Genomic DNA, 17,215 nt, shown 5'->3' on the forward strand with positions numbered 1-17,215 from the left:
TGTGTGCCACCCATAAAAGTAAATGCCACTGTGGCAGCCAGGGCAGTGAGGGGCCGACCTGGGCATCACACATTTCAGTGTCGGCAGACTCGGACTGGCCCACAGGGGTACAGGGGAAACCACCGGTGGACCCTACTGCCTGGGGCCCACCTCCTGCGTTAAAGATCAGGTTCCAGACTGTGCACTTGAATTATACATCATACATATGTTACCTTATACTGGACTATGGTGTATGTTCTACAGTGCTGTTATTACTCTGTTATTAATCGGGTACATTATCATGCATGCAGCAGCTGAATTTACTGTATATATTTATGAAGGGGCCCAGACATTGCATTCTATAATGGTTAGTCAAACCAATGAGGTGGCAGGCCACACCCCCTCTGCAGACTGGCCACACTCTAACATAGGCCTATACCATTGGCCCATACCATTGCATTCCCCCGGTGGGCCCTACATGCCCCAGTCCGACACTGAGTGTCGGCTAGCCTGACATTGCTTCACAGGGTCCAGCCAGCCTACCACAGGCTAAGAGTGGGCTGCATGGATCCGCCCTCCTCATCCTGCTCCTCAGCTGAGACACTGGCTGTGCCTCTTCTATATCTTCTCCTCACCCCACTGGCTGTCCTGGCTTTCTGCTGCACAAGAGGACAAGGTAGGCAGAAAATGGGCCAGGGCCCAGGGGAGAGATGACAATGCCTCAGTTATATAAATTGCAGTGTGTCAGTGTAGATGTCTCAGCATCTGTGTGTTAAGGTCAGCGTCTGAGTGTCAGCGTCTGTGAGTTAGTGTTTGTGTGTCTGTGCGTCAGCATCTGTGTGTCAGTATCTCTGTAAGCTTCAGTGTGTCAGCCTCAGTGTCTCTGTGTCAGCATCTGTTTGTCAGCATCAGTGTGTCAGTTTGTGTCTGTATCAGCATCTGTGTGTCTGCATCTGTGCAACAGTGTGTCCACATTTATGTTTTAACAGCTCTTTCAGCATCTGTTTGCCAGTTTTTGTGTCTGTGTGTCAGCCTCATTGTCTACATGTCAGCGTCTGTGTGTCAGCGACACAAAACTGGGTGCATTTAATTTTCAACCTTGACGATCATCATATAGCCTCTAGGTCCATACTCTGTATGACTTTTCAGCACATGGGCGGGGTGCTGTCATAACTATTTTGCTGATAAGACGCGTGGGACTCATCTTAAGCACTGCATTGGTTCAAATGGTGGTAAAGATTATTATCCTTTATTTACATGATGCCACAGTGGTTCCACAGTGCCTAATGGCAAATGAGCAAAGCAAGAAAACAGCAACTTACACTGCAAGACAATGTAGGACAAGTGCATGATATTTAGGCATTGCTGCATCAGCAGCCATGACACTGAAGTGGGCATCGGGGAGGCAGGGGCCGAGGGTTGTGTGCCATTGTGGGGAGCATGGAGTGTTTGATGGTCTGGTGGGAGAGGGAAAGGAACATGAGGGGAAAAGGGCCCTGCTCATGAGGGCTTGCAAGAATCAAGGATGTCTGCGACTGCCACCAACTAAGGAAGGGGTACCCTGCTTTTATCCAGAGACCCCAACCCCTCAACAAACCCCACCTCCATTGGGGCTACTTCCAGAAATTTTCCGGGCTGGTTTTCCATCCCGATCCGCCACATGTTTGCAGAAAAACCTATTTATTGCATGTCCATCGAATTCGACAAGACCTTTCATGTGAGCAAACATAGATCCTGATTCAGCAATGAAAGCAAATGCAATGGTTTAGAGGGTCATTCCGAGTTGATCGCTTGCTGCCAATTTTCGCAGCGATCAGGTTACAAAAATGGCAAAACTGCGCATGCACCGTAATGCGCAGGCGTGTTGTATGGGTAGAAAGAGGATCGATGCTGGGCAACGGATTTAGCGAAGATTCTATTCGCACAGTCGAACGCAAGGTGATTGACAGAAAGAGGGCGTTTATGGATGTCAACTGACCGTTTTCTGGGAGTGTTTGGAAAAACGAAGGCATGTCCAGGCGTTTGCAGGGCGGGTGTCTGACGTCAATTCCGGCACCAAAAATATTGAAATGATCACAAGGGCTGAGTAAGTCCAGACCTACTCTGAAACTGCACAAAAAAGTTTTTGCCGTGATCGGCTGCAAAGGCGTTCGCACACTTGCAAAGCGAAAATACACTCCCCCGTGTGCGGCGACTATGCATTTGCACGGCTGCTAAAAGTAGCTAGCAAGCGATCAACTCGGAATGACCCCCAATGTACATCTTCAATGGTTGGATATCTGCACATATGCAGGTCTCTTTCTGCAACTACGAACATAGTGCCCCTAAGCTACAGCATGACTGACATCACCCTTTCGCTGCTTCCATTGTTTAGGGACAGCGATAGAGTAGCAATGCCCAGCTTTCCCAAAAACTGCAGGAGGGGTGGGTTTGGATGCAGTAGGTGTGGGTTAGGGTTAGGCTGCAGCAGGATAGGGTTAGGTTTAGGCTGTGGGAGGGGTGGATTAGGCTGTGCGAGGGGATGTTTAGGGTTAGGTTGCGAGAGGGGTGGGTTAGTTTGCAGGAAGGGTGGGTTAGGTTTAAAATGCTCACTGGGATCCATCAGTATTTTGGGAGTCGGGATTCCACTGTTGGGATTCTGACCATTGGGATCCCAACTGCTGGTATTTTTTAAAACCAACTAAATTTGTACAGGATTGTAATTCAAAGCACATGTGAAAAACATATATTTAACCTTTGTTTTGTTTTGTGTGTTTTTTTCTAGCAGACACTCCAGCATGGGTTAAACGTGCCCATTTTCTGTCTCATGCACCTTGGCGATGCTGCAAAACATGCATACAAAGCTGTGACAGGCAGAGTGAGTGGGTGGCAATGCCATCTGTTATATTAGCATGAACAGCGTCAGCTCTCTCAGTCTTCCACTTTCTTCCTCAAAACCACCTTTAAATAAATATTAAAAGACAGTACAGTAACATATATGTTACATATTCATTAGATTTAACTGTAAAACCTATAAAACAGCAAGACAGGTCTCAGAAAAATTCCTGTGAAAAAGTGGGAGCCATTTTGATATGAGAACAATAGCAAACAGAACGGGCACTATTGAGAACTCCTGTTTCCAGAATGACAGTGTCGACACTGTCAACATTTCCATTAGCCTTGGGCTATGGTTAGAGTTACCGCTAAGGTTAGCGTCAGCATTGCCATTAGGCTTAGGGATTGAGTAACACACACAAAAAAAAACATATTGTGGACATTTACACAGTGATGACATTAGATCAGTGCTGACGTTCTGAATGCCAACATGTGCAGTGTCGAAATGACAACCATGTTTACTTTCTCATGTCACCCTACAGAAGGTCGACAAAATATATCACACCCTATTATGCATGGCACAGACCCAACCACAGGAGGATAAAATAGGACAATACTCCTTATTAATTGTGGATTTTGCATAATAAAGGCCCCCATTCTCTGAGGCCAGTGTACTTTGCAACCTGTCCAACTATTATGTTAGAGGGGAAAGTCAGGATAAAGGGAGAAGAGAGGAGGAGGTTACAATAGTCCAAGCAAGGATATAAATAAAGGATTTAGGGAGAGATTTATGAAGCCTCTTAAAGAGTGTACAAATGTACTTTCTATAAAATTACAAGTAGCGCTAACTGGAATGCTATGGGCAATTTCTATTCTCTTTAGAAGGCTTGATACATCTCCCCTTTAGAAGCATCATGGCTAGGAAAGGATAAATTCTAGAAATGATGTAGAGGTGAAAGCAGCAAGATAGAGGGATAGCATGAATGTGGGTTTGAAGGTGAGGAATGAGTCAAAGATGACTCCTGTGCAGAGATCAAGTGTGACAGGATAGTGGTGGCAACAGTAAAACTGGGTACACACTTACCAGAGATATCCTCCAACCACTAGATCCTCCAACCACACGGCCGATTCAGTTAAGCATATACACTTACCGGATCAGCCACTTGATAGGGCATTCGAATGATTCAGCTGGCATTTGAATTCAAATGTCCTCCTAGCTTTAATTCCAGTCCCTGCATGCAGTGCACGAGTGGCGGGCCGCCCATGCACACAGCCAAATGCGATAACTCTGCAGCATCGCTATGCTGAAGGGCGGACGCAGAATCTCTGTGAATGATGTCGGTTCACAGACATACAGTATCAGGTGTCCACACCCGCCGACCAGGGCCATCTTAACAGTATTGTAGGCCTTGGGCAAAGCAATGCACTTGTTCCCCTAACCACTCATTCACAGGAATAATAAGAATTTACTTACCGATAATTCTATTTCTCGTAGTCCGTAGTGGATGCTGGGAACTCCGTAAGGACCATGGGGAATAGCGGCTCCGCAGGAGACTGGGCACAAAAGTAAAGCTTTAGGACTACCTGGTGTGCACTGGCTCCTCCCCCTATGACCCTCCTCCAAGCCTCAGTTAGGATACTGTGCCCGGACGAGCGTACACAATAAGGAAGGATTTATGAATCCCGGGTAAGACTCATACCAGCCACACCAATCACACCGTACAACCTGTGATCTGAACCCAGTTAACAGCATGATAACAGAGGAGCCTCTGGAAAGATGGCTCACAACAACAATAACCCGATTTAGTTAACAATAACTATGTACAAGTATTGCAGACAATCCGCACTTGGGATGGGCGCCCAGCATCCACTACGGACTACGAGAAATAGAATTATCGGTAAGTAAATTCTTATTTTCTCTGACGTCCTAGTGGATGCTGGGAACTCCGTAAGGACCATGGGGATTATACCAAAGCTCCCAAACGGGCGGGAGAGTGCGGATGACTCTGCAGCACCGAATGAGAGAACTCCAGGTCCTCCTCAGCCAGGGTATCAAATTTGTAGAATTTTGCAAACGTGTTTGCCCCTGACCAAGTAGCTGCTCGGCAAAGTTGTAAAGCCGAGACCTCTCGGGCAGCCGCCCAAGATGAGCCCACCTTCCTAGTGGAGTGGGCATTTACAGATTTTGGCTGTGGCAGGCCTGCCACAGAATGTGCAAGCTGAATTGTACTACAAATCCAACGAGCAATAGTCTGCTTAGAAGCAGGAGCACCCAGCTTGTTGGGTGCATACAGGATCAACAGCGAGTCAGATTTTCTGACTCCAGCCGTCCTGGAAACATATTTTCAGGGCCCTGACAACGTCCAGCAACTTGGAGTCCTCCAAGTCCCTAGTAGCCGCAGGTACCACAATAGGCTGGTTCAGGTGAAACGCTGAAACCACCTTAGGGAGAAATTGAGGACGAGTCCTCAATTCTGCCCTGTCCGTATGAAAAATCAGGTAAAGCTTTTATAAGATAAAACCGCCAATTCTGACACGCGCCTGGCCGAAGCCAAGGCCAACAGCATGACCACTCTCCATGTGAGATATTTCAAATCCACAGATTTAAGCGGTTCAAACCAATGTGATTTTAGGAACCCCAAAACTACATTGATATCCCAAGGTGCCACTGGAGGCACAAAAGGAGGCTGTATATGCAGCACCCCCTTGACAAACGTCTGAACTTCAGGAACTGAAGCCAGTTCTTTTTGGAAGAAAATCGACAGGGCCGAAATCTGAACCTTAATGGATCCTAATTTTAGGCCCATAGACACTCCTGTTTGCAGGAAATGCAGGAATCGACCCAGTTGAAATTCCTCTGTAGGGGCCTTCCTGGCCTCGCACCACGCAACATATTTACGCCAAATGCGGTGATAATGTTTTGCGGTTACATCCTTCCTGGCTTTGATCAGGGTAGGGATGACTTCATCCGGAATGCCTTTTTCCTTCAGGATCCGGCGTTCAACCGCCATGCCGTCAACGCAGCCGCGGTAAGTCTTTGTCACATATAGGGTCCTTGCTGGAGCAGGTCCCTTCTTAGAGGTAGAGGCCACGGGTCCTCTGTGAGCATCTCTTGAAGTTCCGGGTACCAAGTCCTTCTTGGCCAATCCGGAGCCACGAGTATAGTTCTTACTCCTCTCCGTCTTATAATTCTCAGTACCTTGGGTATGAGAGGCAGAGGAGGGAACACATACACTGACTGGTACACCCACGGTGTTACCAGAGCGTCCACAGCTATTGCCTGAGGGTCCCTTGACCTGGCGCAATACCTGTCCAGTTTTTTGTTGAGGCGGGACGCCATCATGTCCACCTTTGGTTTTTCCCAACGGTTCACAATCATGTGGAAGACTTCTGGGTGAAGTCCCCACTCTCCCGGGTGGAGGTCGTTCCTGCTGAGGAAGTCTGCTTCCCAGTTGCCCACTCCCGGAATGAACACTGCTGACAGTGCGATCACATGATTTTCCGCCCAGCGAAAAATCCTTGCAGCTTCTGCCATTGCCCTCCTGCTTCTTGTGCCGCCCTGTCTGTTTACATGGGCGACTGCCGTGATGTTGTCTGACTGGATCAGCACCGGCTGACCTTGAAGCAGAGGTCTTGCTAGGCTTAGAGCATTGTAAATGGCCCTTAGCTCCAGGATACTTATGTGAAGTGATGTCTCCAGGCTTGACCACAAGCCCTGGAAATTCCTTCCCTGTGTGACTGCTCCCCAGCCTCGCAGGCTGGCATCCGTGGTCACCAGGACCCAGTCCTGAATGCCGAATCTGCGGCCCTCTAGAAGATGAGCACTCTGCAACCACCACAGGAGAGACACCCTTGTCTTTGGTGACAGGGTTATCCGCTGATGCATCTGAAGATGCGATCCGGACCATTTGTCTAGCAGGTCCCACTGGAAAGTTCTTGCGTGGAATCTGCCGAATGGAATTGCTTCGTAGGAAGCCACAATTTTTCCCAGGACCCCTTGTGCATAGATGCACTGACACTTGGCCTGGTTTTAGGAGGTTTCTGACTAGTTCGGATAACTCCCTGGCTTTCTCCTCCGGGAGAAACACCTTTTTCTGGACTGTGTCCAGGATCATTCCTAGGAATAGAAGACGTGTCGTCGGGATCAGCTGCGACTTTGGAATATTGAGAATCCAACCGTGCTGCCGCAACACTACTTGAGATAGTGCTACCCCGACTACCAACTGTTCCCTGGATCTTGCCCTTATCAGGAGATCGTCCAAGTAAGGGATAAATAAAACTCCCTTCCTTCGAAGGAGTATCATCATTTCGGCCATTACCTTGGTAAAGGCCCGGGGTGCCGTGGACAAACCAAACGGCAGCGTCTGAAACTGATAGTGACAGTTCTGTACCACAAACCTGAGGTACCTTTGGTGAGAAGGGTAAATTGGGACATGGAGGTAAGCATCCCTGATGTCCAAAGACACCATATAATCCCCTTCTTCCAGGTTCGCAATCACCGCTCTGAGTGACTCCATCTTGAATTTGAACCTCTGTATGTAAGTGTTCAAGGATTTCAGATTTAAAATAGGTCTCACCGAGCCGTCCGGCTTCGGTACCACAAACAGCGTGGAATAATGGCAGAAATGGACAGCGCACTTACTCTTGATGCCAGTCGGCAAATATCCCTCTGTGCATCACGCATATATAGAAATGCATCTTTTAAATGCTCTATGGTCAGTAATATACTGTCCCTATCTAGGGTATCAATATTCAGTCAGGGAATCCGACCACGCCACCCCAGCACTGCACATCCAGGCTGAGGCGATTGCTGGTCGCAGTATAACACCCGTGTGAGTGTATATACATTTTAGGATATTCTCCTGCTTTCTATCAGCAGGTTCCTTAAGGGCGGCCGTATCAGGAGACGGTAGTGCCACCTGTTTAGACAAACGTGTGAGCGCTTTATCCACCCTAGGGGGTGTTTCCCAACGTGCCCTATCCTCTGGCGGGAAGGGGTATGATGCTAATAACCTTTTAGGAATTATTAGTTTTTTATCAGGGGAAACCCACGCTTCATCACACACTTCATTTAATTTCTCAGATGCAGGAAAAACTACAGGCAGTTTTTTCTCACCAAACATAATACCCTTTTTAGTGGTACTTGTAAAACATTTTTCATAGCCTCAATCATGTAACGTGTGGCCCTACTGGAAGTCACATTCGTCTCTTCATCGTCGACACTGGAGTCAGTATCCGTGTCGGCGTCTGTATCTGCCATCTGAGGTAACGGGCGTTTTAGAGCCCCTGATGGCTTTTGAGACGCCTGGACAGGCACAAGCTGAGTAGCCGGCTGTCTCATGTCATCATTTTTGTCACGTAATTCCTTCCATAAGCTCAGCCACTCAGGTGTCGACTCCCTAGGGGGTGACAACTCCATTACAGGCAATTGCTCCGCCTCCACACCATTTTCCTCCTCATACATGTCGACACAATCGTACCGACACACAGCACACACACAGGGAATGCTCTGATAGAGGACAGGACCCCACTAGCCCTTTGGGGAGACAGAGGGAGAGTATGCCAGCACACACCAGAGCGCTATATATATACAGGGATAACCTTATAGAAGTGTTTTTCCCCTTATAGCTGCTGTTTTATTAATACTGCGCCTAATTAGTGCCCCCCTCTCTTTTTTAACCCTTTCTGTAGTGTAGTAACTGCAGGGGAGAGCCAGGGAGCTTCCCTCCAACGGAGCTGTGAGGAAAAATGGCGCCAGTGTGCTGAGGAGATAGGCTCCGCCCCTTTTTCGCGGACTTTTCTCCCGCATTTTTATGGATTCTGGCAGGGGTTAAAATACATCCATATAGCCCTGGGGGTTATATGTGATGTATTTTCGCCAGCCAAGGTGTTTTTATTGCTGCTCAGGGCGCCCCCCCCCCCCCAGCGCCCTGCACCCTCAGTGACCGGAGTGTGAAGTGTGCCTGAGAAGCAATGGCGCACAGCTGCAGTGCTGTGCGCTACCTTGGTGAAGACTGATGTCTTCTGCCGCCGATTTTCCGGACCTCTTCTTGCTTCTGGCTCTGTAAGGGGGCCGGCGGCGCGGCTCTGGGTCCGGACTCCGTGGCTGGGCCTGTGTTCGGTCCCTCTGGAGCTAATGGTGTCCAGTAGCCAAGAAGCCCAAGCTGGCTGCAAGCAGGCAGGTTCGCTTCTTCTCCCCTTAGTCCCTCGATGCAGTGAGCCTGTTGCCAGCAGGTCTCACTGAAAATAAAAAACCTAAAACTAAACTTTTTCTAAGAAACTCAGGAGAGCCTCCTAGAATGCACCCTTCTCGGCCGGGCACAAAAATCTAACTGAGGCTTGGAGGAGGGTCATAGGGGGAGGAGCCAGTGCACACCAGGTAGTCCTAAAGCTTTACTTTTGTGCCCAGTCTCCTGCGGAGCCGCTATTCCCCATGGTCCTTACGGAGTTCCCAGCATCCACTAGGACGTCAGAGAAATATATATATATATATATATATATATACACACATACACAGTGGGCCAAAAAAGTATTTGGACAGCCACCGATTGTGCAAGTTGACCCACTTAAAAAGATGAGAGAGGTCTGTAATTTCCATCATAGGTACACTTCAACTGTGAGAGACAGAATCTGGAAGAAAAAAAACTAGGAAATCACAGTGTATGATTTTTAAACAATTTATTTGTATATTCTTGCAGAAAATAAATATTTGGACAATCAAAAAGTTTAACTCAGTACTTAGTAATATAACCTTGGTTGGCAATTACAGAGGTCAAACGTTTCCTGCAGTTCTTGACCAGGTTTGCAGACACTGTAGCAGGTATTTTGGCCCACTCTTCCATGCAAATCTTCTCTAGATCTGTCATGTTTTGGGGCTGTCGCCAGGCAACACGGACTTTCAACTCCCAGATTTTCTATTGGGTTGAGGTCTGGAGACTGGCTAGGCCACTCCAGGACCTTGAAATGCTTCTTACGGAATCACAACTTAGTTGCCCGGGCGGTGTGTTTGGGGTCATTGTCATGCTGGAAGACCCAGCCACGTTCCAGCTTCAATGCTCTTACTGAGGGAAGGAGGTTTTTACCCAAAATCTCACGATACATGGCCCCATTCATCCTCTCCTTAATACGGATCAGTCGTCCTGTCCCCTTTGCAGAAAAGCAGCCCCAAAGCATGATGTTTCCACCCCCATGCTTCACAGTGGGTATGGTGTTCTTGGGATGCCATTCATCATTCTTCTCCCTCCAAACATGGCGAGTGGAGTTTATAACAAAAAGTTTGATTTTGCTCTCATCTGACCACATTACATTCTCCCAATCCTCCTCTGGATCATCCAGATGGTCACTGGCAAACTTTAGACGGGCCTGGACATGTGGTGGCTTAAGCAGGGTAACCTTTCGGACGCTGCACGATTTCAATCCATGACGCCGTAGTGTGTTACTAATGGTAACCTTTGTGACTGTGGTCCCAGCTCTCTTGAGGTCATTGACCAGGTCCCCCTGTGTAGTTCTGGACTGATTCCTCACCGTTCTCAAGATCATTGATACCCCACGAGGTGAGATCTTGCATGAAGCCCCAGGTTGAGGGAGAGTGTCAGTGATTTTGTATTTCTTCCATTTTTTTTTATAATTGTGCCAACAGTTGATCTCTTCTCACCAAGCTGCTTGCCTATTGTCGAGTAGCTCATCCCAGCCTTGTGCAGCTCTACAATTTTGTCCCTGGTGTCCTCAGACAGCTCTCTGGTCTTGGCCATGGTGGAGAGGTAGCTGTCTGACTGTTTGAAGGTGTTGACAGGTGTCTTTTATACAGATAACCAGTTCAAATAGGTGCCATTAATACAGGTAACAAGTGGATAGAAGAGCTTCTTAAAGAAAAAGTAACAGGTCTGTGAGAGCCAGAAATCTTGCTGCTTGGTAGGTGTCCAAATATTTTTTTCCACAAGAATATACAAGTAAATTGTTTAAAAATCATATATTTTGATTTCCGGGTTTGTTTTTTTCAGATTCTGTCTCTCACAGTTGAAGTGTACCTATGATGGAAATTACAAACCTCTCATCTTTTTAAGTGGGTCAACTTGCACAATCGGTGGCTGTCCAAATACTCTTTTGCCCCACTGTATATATTTTTTAAATCATAACTTACCTCCGCTGTGGTCTCGCCCCACCCCTCTACATGCTTCTATGCAGTGAATGGCTGTCAGTACTCTAATTGATCCAGCCATCCACCAGTCGGCATGCTGGCAGGGATTCCCTGTCTAGTTGCAGGCTGGGAGGCTGGTAGAGAATGCATTCTCTACCTGCCTACCAAGAAGCTCCATAGACACCAGTCCAGTGAGCAGATGCCCCCTGGCCCAGCTCAGATCCACAGTCCCCCTAGAATTGGGGGCCCTGGGCAGCTGCCCAGTGTGTACATATGTTAAGATAGCCCTGTTGCCCACTCGCTAGCAATATATTGTATGTTTGCTTGAACTGATGACATATTCCCAGTGTATACCCAGGGCCGTCCCGAGCCAAACCTTTTTGGTAAGCAAATATTGATTTAGGTGCCCCTTACTGTGGATATTGTGGGTGGAGCTACAGTGTGGGTGGGGCATCAACTGGTGCATAAACCTATTTAAAAATGTTTTTCAAAGTTTGAGCTGTGAGGGTGAGTATTATTATAATGTCCATCAGTGAGGCAGCAGATACTGTGAAACTGCTCCCCATAAAAGTACAGCCACATAATAAAGCTGCTACTAGGTACAGTCAGGAGTAGTTGAGGCTGGTGTGAAAACACTCTCGCGGAGGGGGTAACACTCAAGATGGAGACTGCAGTGTATCAGACCTCCACCTGCTCACTCACCTCCACACAATGCCATAACATCATACACGTGTAGAAGGGCTCAGGGTCAGAGACAAATTCTACTAGCGGAGCAGATAGTATGGGTGTTCAGGCAGGAGATGTAAGGAACCAGCAAACAGCACCTAAGATGACGCTGGCAGGCACTGCAGCAGGAGCGGGTTCTCTTTCCTGTTGGCAGAGTGTTGCAGAGTCGGAGAGGGAGGTTAGTCCACACAACGGCACTTAACCAGGATGACTGGTTTATTCAGATAACAAAGATAACAGCTTGTAGTATATAGAAAATGTTCTGCAGCAGCACGAACTCACAGTATACATGTGAAGCAGTACACAGCGTCTTAATACACACAGGATCCAGCTGTATACACACAGGGTGTGGCTGCGGGGTAGACAAGGTCACACACAGAGGAGAGAAGAAGCTGCATGTCAGTGCAATTGTCTCTCCCAGGAAGAACTCTCACAGACTGTGCACTAAGCACCTCCTCCTGCACTAAGCTGACACTAGGAGGGAAAACACTAGAGCAGGGAAGCTGCCTCTAGTGCTGGGAACGGAGACAGACCACTAAACATCCTAGTGATATTTGGTGGACCCCTTCATTCAAAGTAAAGCATTTGTTACCTCTAATACCAAGAAATAAAGACACGGAGACTTGAATTTGGCAGAAAAATTGCTAGCTATTTATTTGACCCTAACCATAGCAAACCTGTAAATGAAAACTTTGTTAAGATGCCGATTCAGCCGGCATATGGTGGCAGAAAAAAGAACGGCTCTATTAAACTAACGCTAACCTTAAAATGCTAAAATTCGAAAACATCCTAATTTAACTACAAACTATCAAAATCGGTAATAGGTGACAACTCAACCCCCACAGTGACTACCCACCCTGATGGGTGCCCTGCCGCTGCCTCCCGGACGGGTGGTCGAGCGGCCAATAAGTCGATGGAGGTGAGTGCACCTAAACCACACCAAACTGTAAATCACTACAGCTTACCATACAACTACAAACGGACGTTCTTCTCCGCCAACAGCGAAAGACTCTTCCCCAGAGTCTTCGCACCGCCACCATAACCTCACCCTAACTCCTGCAACACTAGACACAGATCCTCCAGGAAAAGCATCATCCCCTCATTGGATAGATGCACACCATCAGGCCGAAAAAGGTGACTGTCTCGGAACCGAATCCTAGGGTGGCAAACTACCTCGCCTCCGCGGGACAGCACCCACTTCGCCACCGCCCCATTCACCTTCTTTCTGGCCTCATCAATCAGGCGACCGTCCGCCACACCTCGCCAACTCAACCTTGGCACCATCAAGGAGAACACCAATACGCAATTGGTCCATGCTGCGGCCACACTTGCCAGATCCTGTATCATGGCCCACCGCAACTCCAAAGATGTCCTCTTCCCCAGGTCGTTGCCACCTAGATGGACAACCAGCACCCTACGGACTCCATGCTTGCCGGCCTAACTGACTAGTCTACTCCTCAGATCTTTCCACATCATTCCTCGCCAACCAAGCCAACGAACTCCCTGAGCCCTAGGGAACATCTGAGCCCCCTCCGAGGCCAAAAACTTGGCGGCCCAAAAGACATAAGAGTGGCCAACCACCCAAATAGTCAAGTCATCTTCAAACCAGCCTGAAGAGGAGGAAAAGGGGTAAAATTGGTTACTAATTATCTATCCATTATTTATTAAATGCATTTAACCTGAAGGATCTGCCAAAAGAAAAAATTGAGTTTTCGTTTATTGCAGAAGTCACGGCCTAGCCGATCTGCACAAGCTTCTAGCCAATTTGAAGCGGACATAAACACAAAATGGGAAAAATCAACTTAAAATAAGAAATTAAACGGGTGGGGGGGGGGTATAAATAGGGAAAAAACATGTAAGAACTCAGCTGGAGGTGAAAGCGTAAAAACCTGCTGAGGGACTTTGATTAGAACTGATCAGCCGAATTGTGGATTAGAATTCAGTCCGTCAAGTCAGGCAAAAAAATCGCAAAAGAACTCCAGACCCCCGCTGCCGGCTCATGCCAGCAACGGCGAGTGGCTAATCCCTGAGTAGGATAAAACGGGAAGACAAACAAACGCACAATACAAGAACGTACTGAACTGTAACAACATGATTATAACAACTATAATTAAACAAGACACCACGCGCAAGCCAACATCTCATGCAACGGGGCGAATATATCGTCTATAACTTGACGACTTCCATCGCCCCACCGCCTGGATTTCAGCCATGGAAAATCCCGCAGCCGACGTCGCAGCCCCTACGCGGAAGGAATGTGTCCCGAAAGCAGCGGGTGGAAGGCCCAAGCTCGCCAGACAGCGACCCAGCATCCAACGAAATTGATATTTCGTCACCGGCAGCCCGTCATAATGCAGCAGCCATGACCCCCGACCTTCGGGCCGTACTGCCTCATATTGCACTGCCAAGCTTACTGGGCAAATGCTCTCCTCAAGTGCCGGAACCAAGGTGACCCGTCGACCTCTCCCCACTTGGTCCGTCTTAGAGCGACGCAATCTGCATAGCAAGGACCTCTCACCCACCACCACGTCCCCGACAAGCATGCGCGAATCTGCTCGCTTAGAAGGCGCTACCAATTCCGAAACCCTAAAGGCCCCGTGGTAAGCCATTGAGAACGCCAAACTGAACAACAGCGACTCAAACATGGACAACGCGATACCTCCAACCGCCCTGATGACAGCCGGCAGCAAGGCCGCATCAATGGGCCGCCTCTTGTCAGGCGGCGCCGGCGCGACGCGCGCCCATCCTTTCATCGCCTTCAGCAGAATCCCACTTTTCGTCACGTCAGGGACGCCCTTGATTTTTCTGAAAAACAAAATACCAGCCAAGTACCGGGATACCACCGCTCTGGACCTACCCGAAACGTAAAGCTGCCAAATAAAAGAAAGCATCATCCGATGCCCGCTCTTACCTTGTTGATTTCGTCCTCGAACAAACTCCTCCCACTCTCTCCAAGCTTGCCCGTAGGCCTCCAGCGTGGTTGGCGCGACTGACCACAACGCTAGACCCTCCAGTCCGGCCCGATCACCAGCCAGACATAACCGGGACAATGAAAACCATGCTCGTCGGCCTCGGGTGCCAACAAACAAAACCTTTCCCACTGCCCTCGCGACAATGCGTCGGCAATTCCGTTCTCCAGACCCGGCACATGCTGCGCGCGGAACCACACGTTCCTACGCAGGCATGTCAATAGCAACTGTCCCAGCACCCTCAGAACCACCAGCGACTTCGCCCTCTGGTTATTTATCGCATGCACCACGCCCAGATTGTCACATCTAAACAAGATGCTGCGATGGGCCAGCCAATCGCCCCAGACCTCCAGCGCCACCATAATGGAGAAAAGCTCAAGAAGCAAGAGGTCCTTAGTTAAACCTTTGCGATGCCATTCAGCCGGCCACGATGCCGCGCACCAAGAGCCCTCCAGATAGCAACCGAATCCAGAGGCACCCGCTGCGTCGGTGAACAGCTGCAACCTAGCGCTGTCGACCGTTGGTGCCTGCCATATACACACCCCGTTGAAGTCCTCCAGGAACGAGGCCCATACGGCCAAATCCCTCTTAATCTCGGAGGACAGGCGTACGAAATGGTGTGGTCTGGCACACCCCGCAGTCGCCCTTTCTAGCTTCCGGCAGAAAACCCTGCCCATCGGGATTACCCGACAAGCAAAGTTCAACATGCCCAGCAAGGACTGCGCCAGCCGCAGCGTGACTTTACGCGACCCCTCGAACCGGCAAATAGCGTCGCGGAGCTTCACCACCTTGTCCCAAGGCAGTCGACACGATCCCTCCACCGTGTCAATTTCAATCCCCAAAAATGACAAACAGGAGACCGGTCCCTCTGTTTTATCCTCGGCCACGGGAACGCCGAAGTGGAAAAACAGAGCTCGGATGCTGAAAACCAAGTCGCCGCACCGCGGTGAATTTGCTGGACCCGCACACAGGAAATCATCGAGGTAATGGGCGACCCCGTGACTCCCTGACGAAGACTCCACGCACCAATGTAGAAATGTGCTAAACCGTTCGAAAAACGAGCATGAAACGGAACATCCCATCGGCAAACATTTGTCGATGAAATACTCCGCTCCAATCCGAAAACCCATAAAATGGAACAAGTCGGATGTAACGGCAGCAACCGAAAAGCGGACTCAACATCAATCTTAGCCATGAGGGCCCCAGTCCCATAACTGCGGACCAGCTCTAATGCCTCGTCAAACGACTGATACACCACCGAGCAATGAGCTGGCGGTATCGCGTCATTGACCGACACCCCCGACGGGTAAGAAAGATGCTGAATGAGCCTAAAAGCGCCTGGAGTCTTCTTGGGAACCACCCCCACCGGGGAGATGACCAAACCATCCACCGGGGGTGAGATAAACGTTCCCTCCATCCTGCCCAACCTGACCTCCTTATCCACTTTCTCCCGCAGCACCAACGGCAAGGCTCAGGAAGACTGGAGGTTCCGCTGGGCCCGAACCGACACCTCGCTCGCAACAGGCAAGCGAAAACCAAAACGAAAACCGGAAAACAGAAATTTCGCATCCGCCCTATTTGGATACCAATCCAACCACTTGCCCATCGTATCCAACTTAATTGGCGTTGGAGCTCTGCGGAGCGCTCCCGCCCGCGCCCGGTCTTGGGTAAGTTTGCTTACCCCGGGCACCCTGACGACTGCCTTTAAAGCAGGAAGAGGCTGGGTGAGAACCGCCACATTGCAAGCACGAATGTCGAAAACGACACTGCTTGCCGAAGGAACAGGCCGCGTCGTTAAACGCGAAGCATTTTCCTTTTGCGGCAGCTTGCCCCCCTGCACGGACGGCCGACCTACCTGTCTTGGCCGATCCGCCGTCCGCGCCGGACCCTTGGGCGGACGACCCTGCGCGGTGCCCGTCCGCCCCCGCGTTCCGGGGCTCCTTAGTATGTTGCAAAGCCCGAGTGACTTTGAGCCAGACCTCCACGTCCTTGCACCCAAAGTCCATGACCTGTAACCGTCCTGCTTCTCCCGGAATTCTTCGTCATACCTACGCCACTCAGTGCCCGACGATGTGCGCTGCATATCGTGTATGAGATGCAGGTACCGAATGATGTTCATGTGCTCGTCCGGCCTATCTTCTAGGTAACAAGCCGCGAAGACCCAAAAGCCGGCCAGCCAGTTGTCGAAGGTACGGAAGGCCTCGGCCCCGATGCCCTTCTTTGCTGCCGCTGACTTATAGTCCTTCGCGTCCTTTGTCAAGACGAACACATCAACGTAGTCCCCCCTGCGGATCTTCCTACGGCAGCTGTCCCTCAGCCCCCGCATCACTGCAGTGTAGTCGCAGCGGACAACCCCTGGCAAATCGTGGCGCTTCTTGGCCCTGCGAGCGTCCTCGCTAAGCCGCTTGCGCCTCTTCCGCCTTTCCTGCTGACCTGCCGCCCTCTTGGCGAATTTCGTCGCCCGCTTCTTCGCCCTAGTCGTACTACGGACTTCGGACTCAGGCGACGACAGAGAAGAGGAAGAGGAGGAAGAGGAAGAGCTGCGAGAACTAGAGCGCGTGGAGGAGCCCGATACCGCCTGCACCACCTC

General features: G+C 49.7%; 1 protein-coding gene and 1 pseudogene across 1 annotated transcript in view; both read right to left on the reverse strand.

The window, feature by feature from the left end:
* Window positions 1-17,215, reverse strand: part of GGT1 (gamma-glutamyltransferase 1) — a 300,334-nt gene that overhangs the window by 242,632 nt on the left and 40,487 nt on the right. The window lies entirely within an intron of this gene.
* LOC134946117 (uncharacterized protein K02A2.6-like) overlaps window positions 1-17,215 on the reverse strand; it is a 142,428-nt pseudogene that overhangs the window by 10,104 nt on the left and 115,109 nt on the right.

Source organism: Pseudophryne corroboree, chromosome 1 (assembly GCF_028390025.1).
Source record: "Pseudophryne corroboree isolate aPseCor3 chromosome 1, aPseCor3.hap2, whole genome shotgun sequence".
Classification (NCBI taxonomy): domain Eukaryota; kingdom Metazoa; phylum Chordata; class Amphibia; order Anura; family Myobatrachidae; genus Pseudophryne; species Pseudophryne corroboree.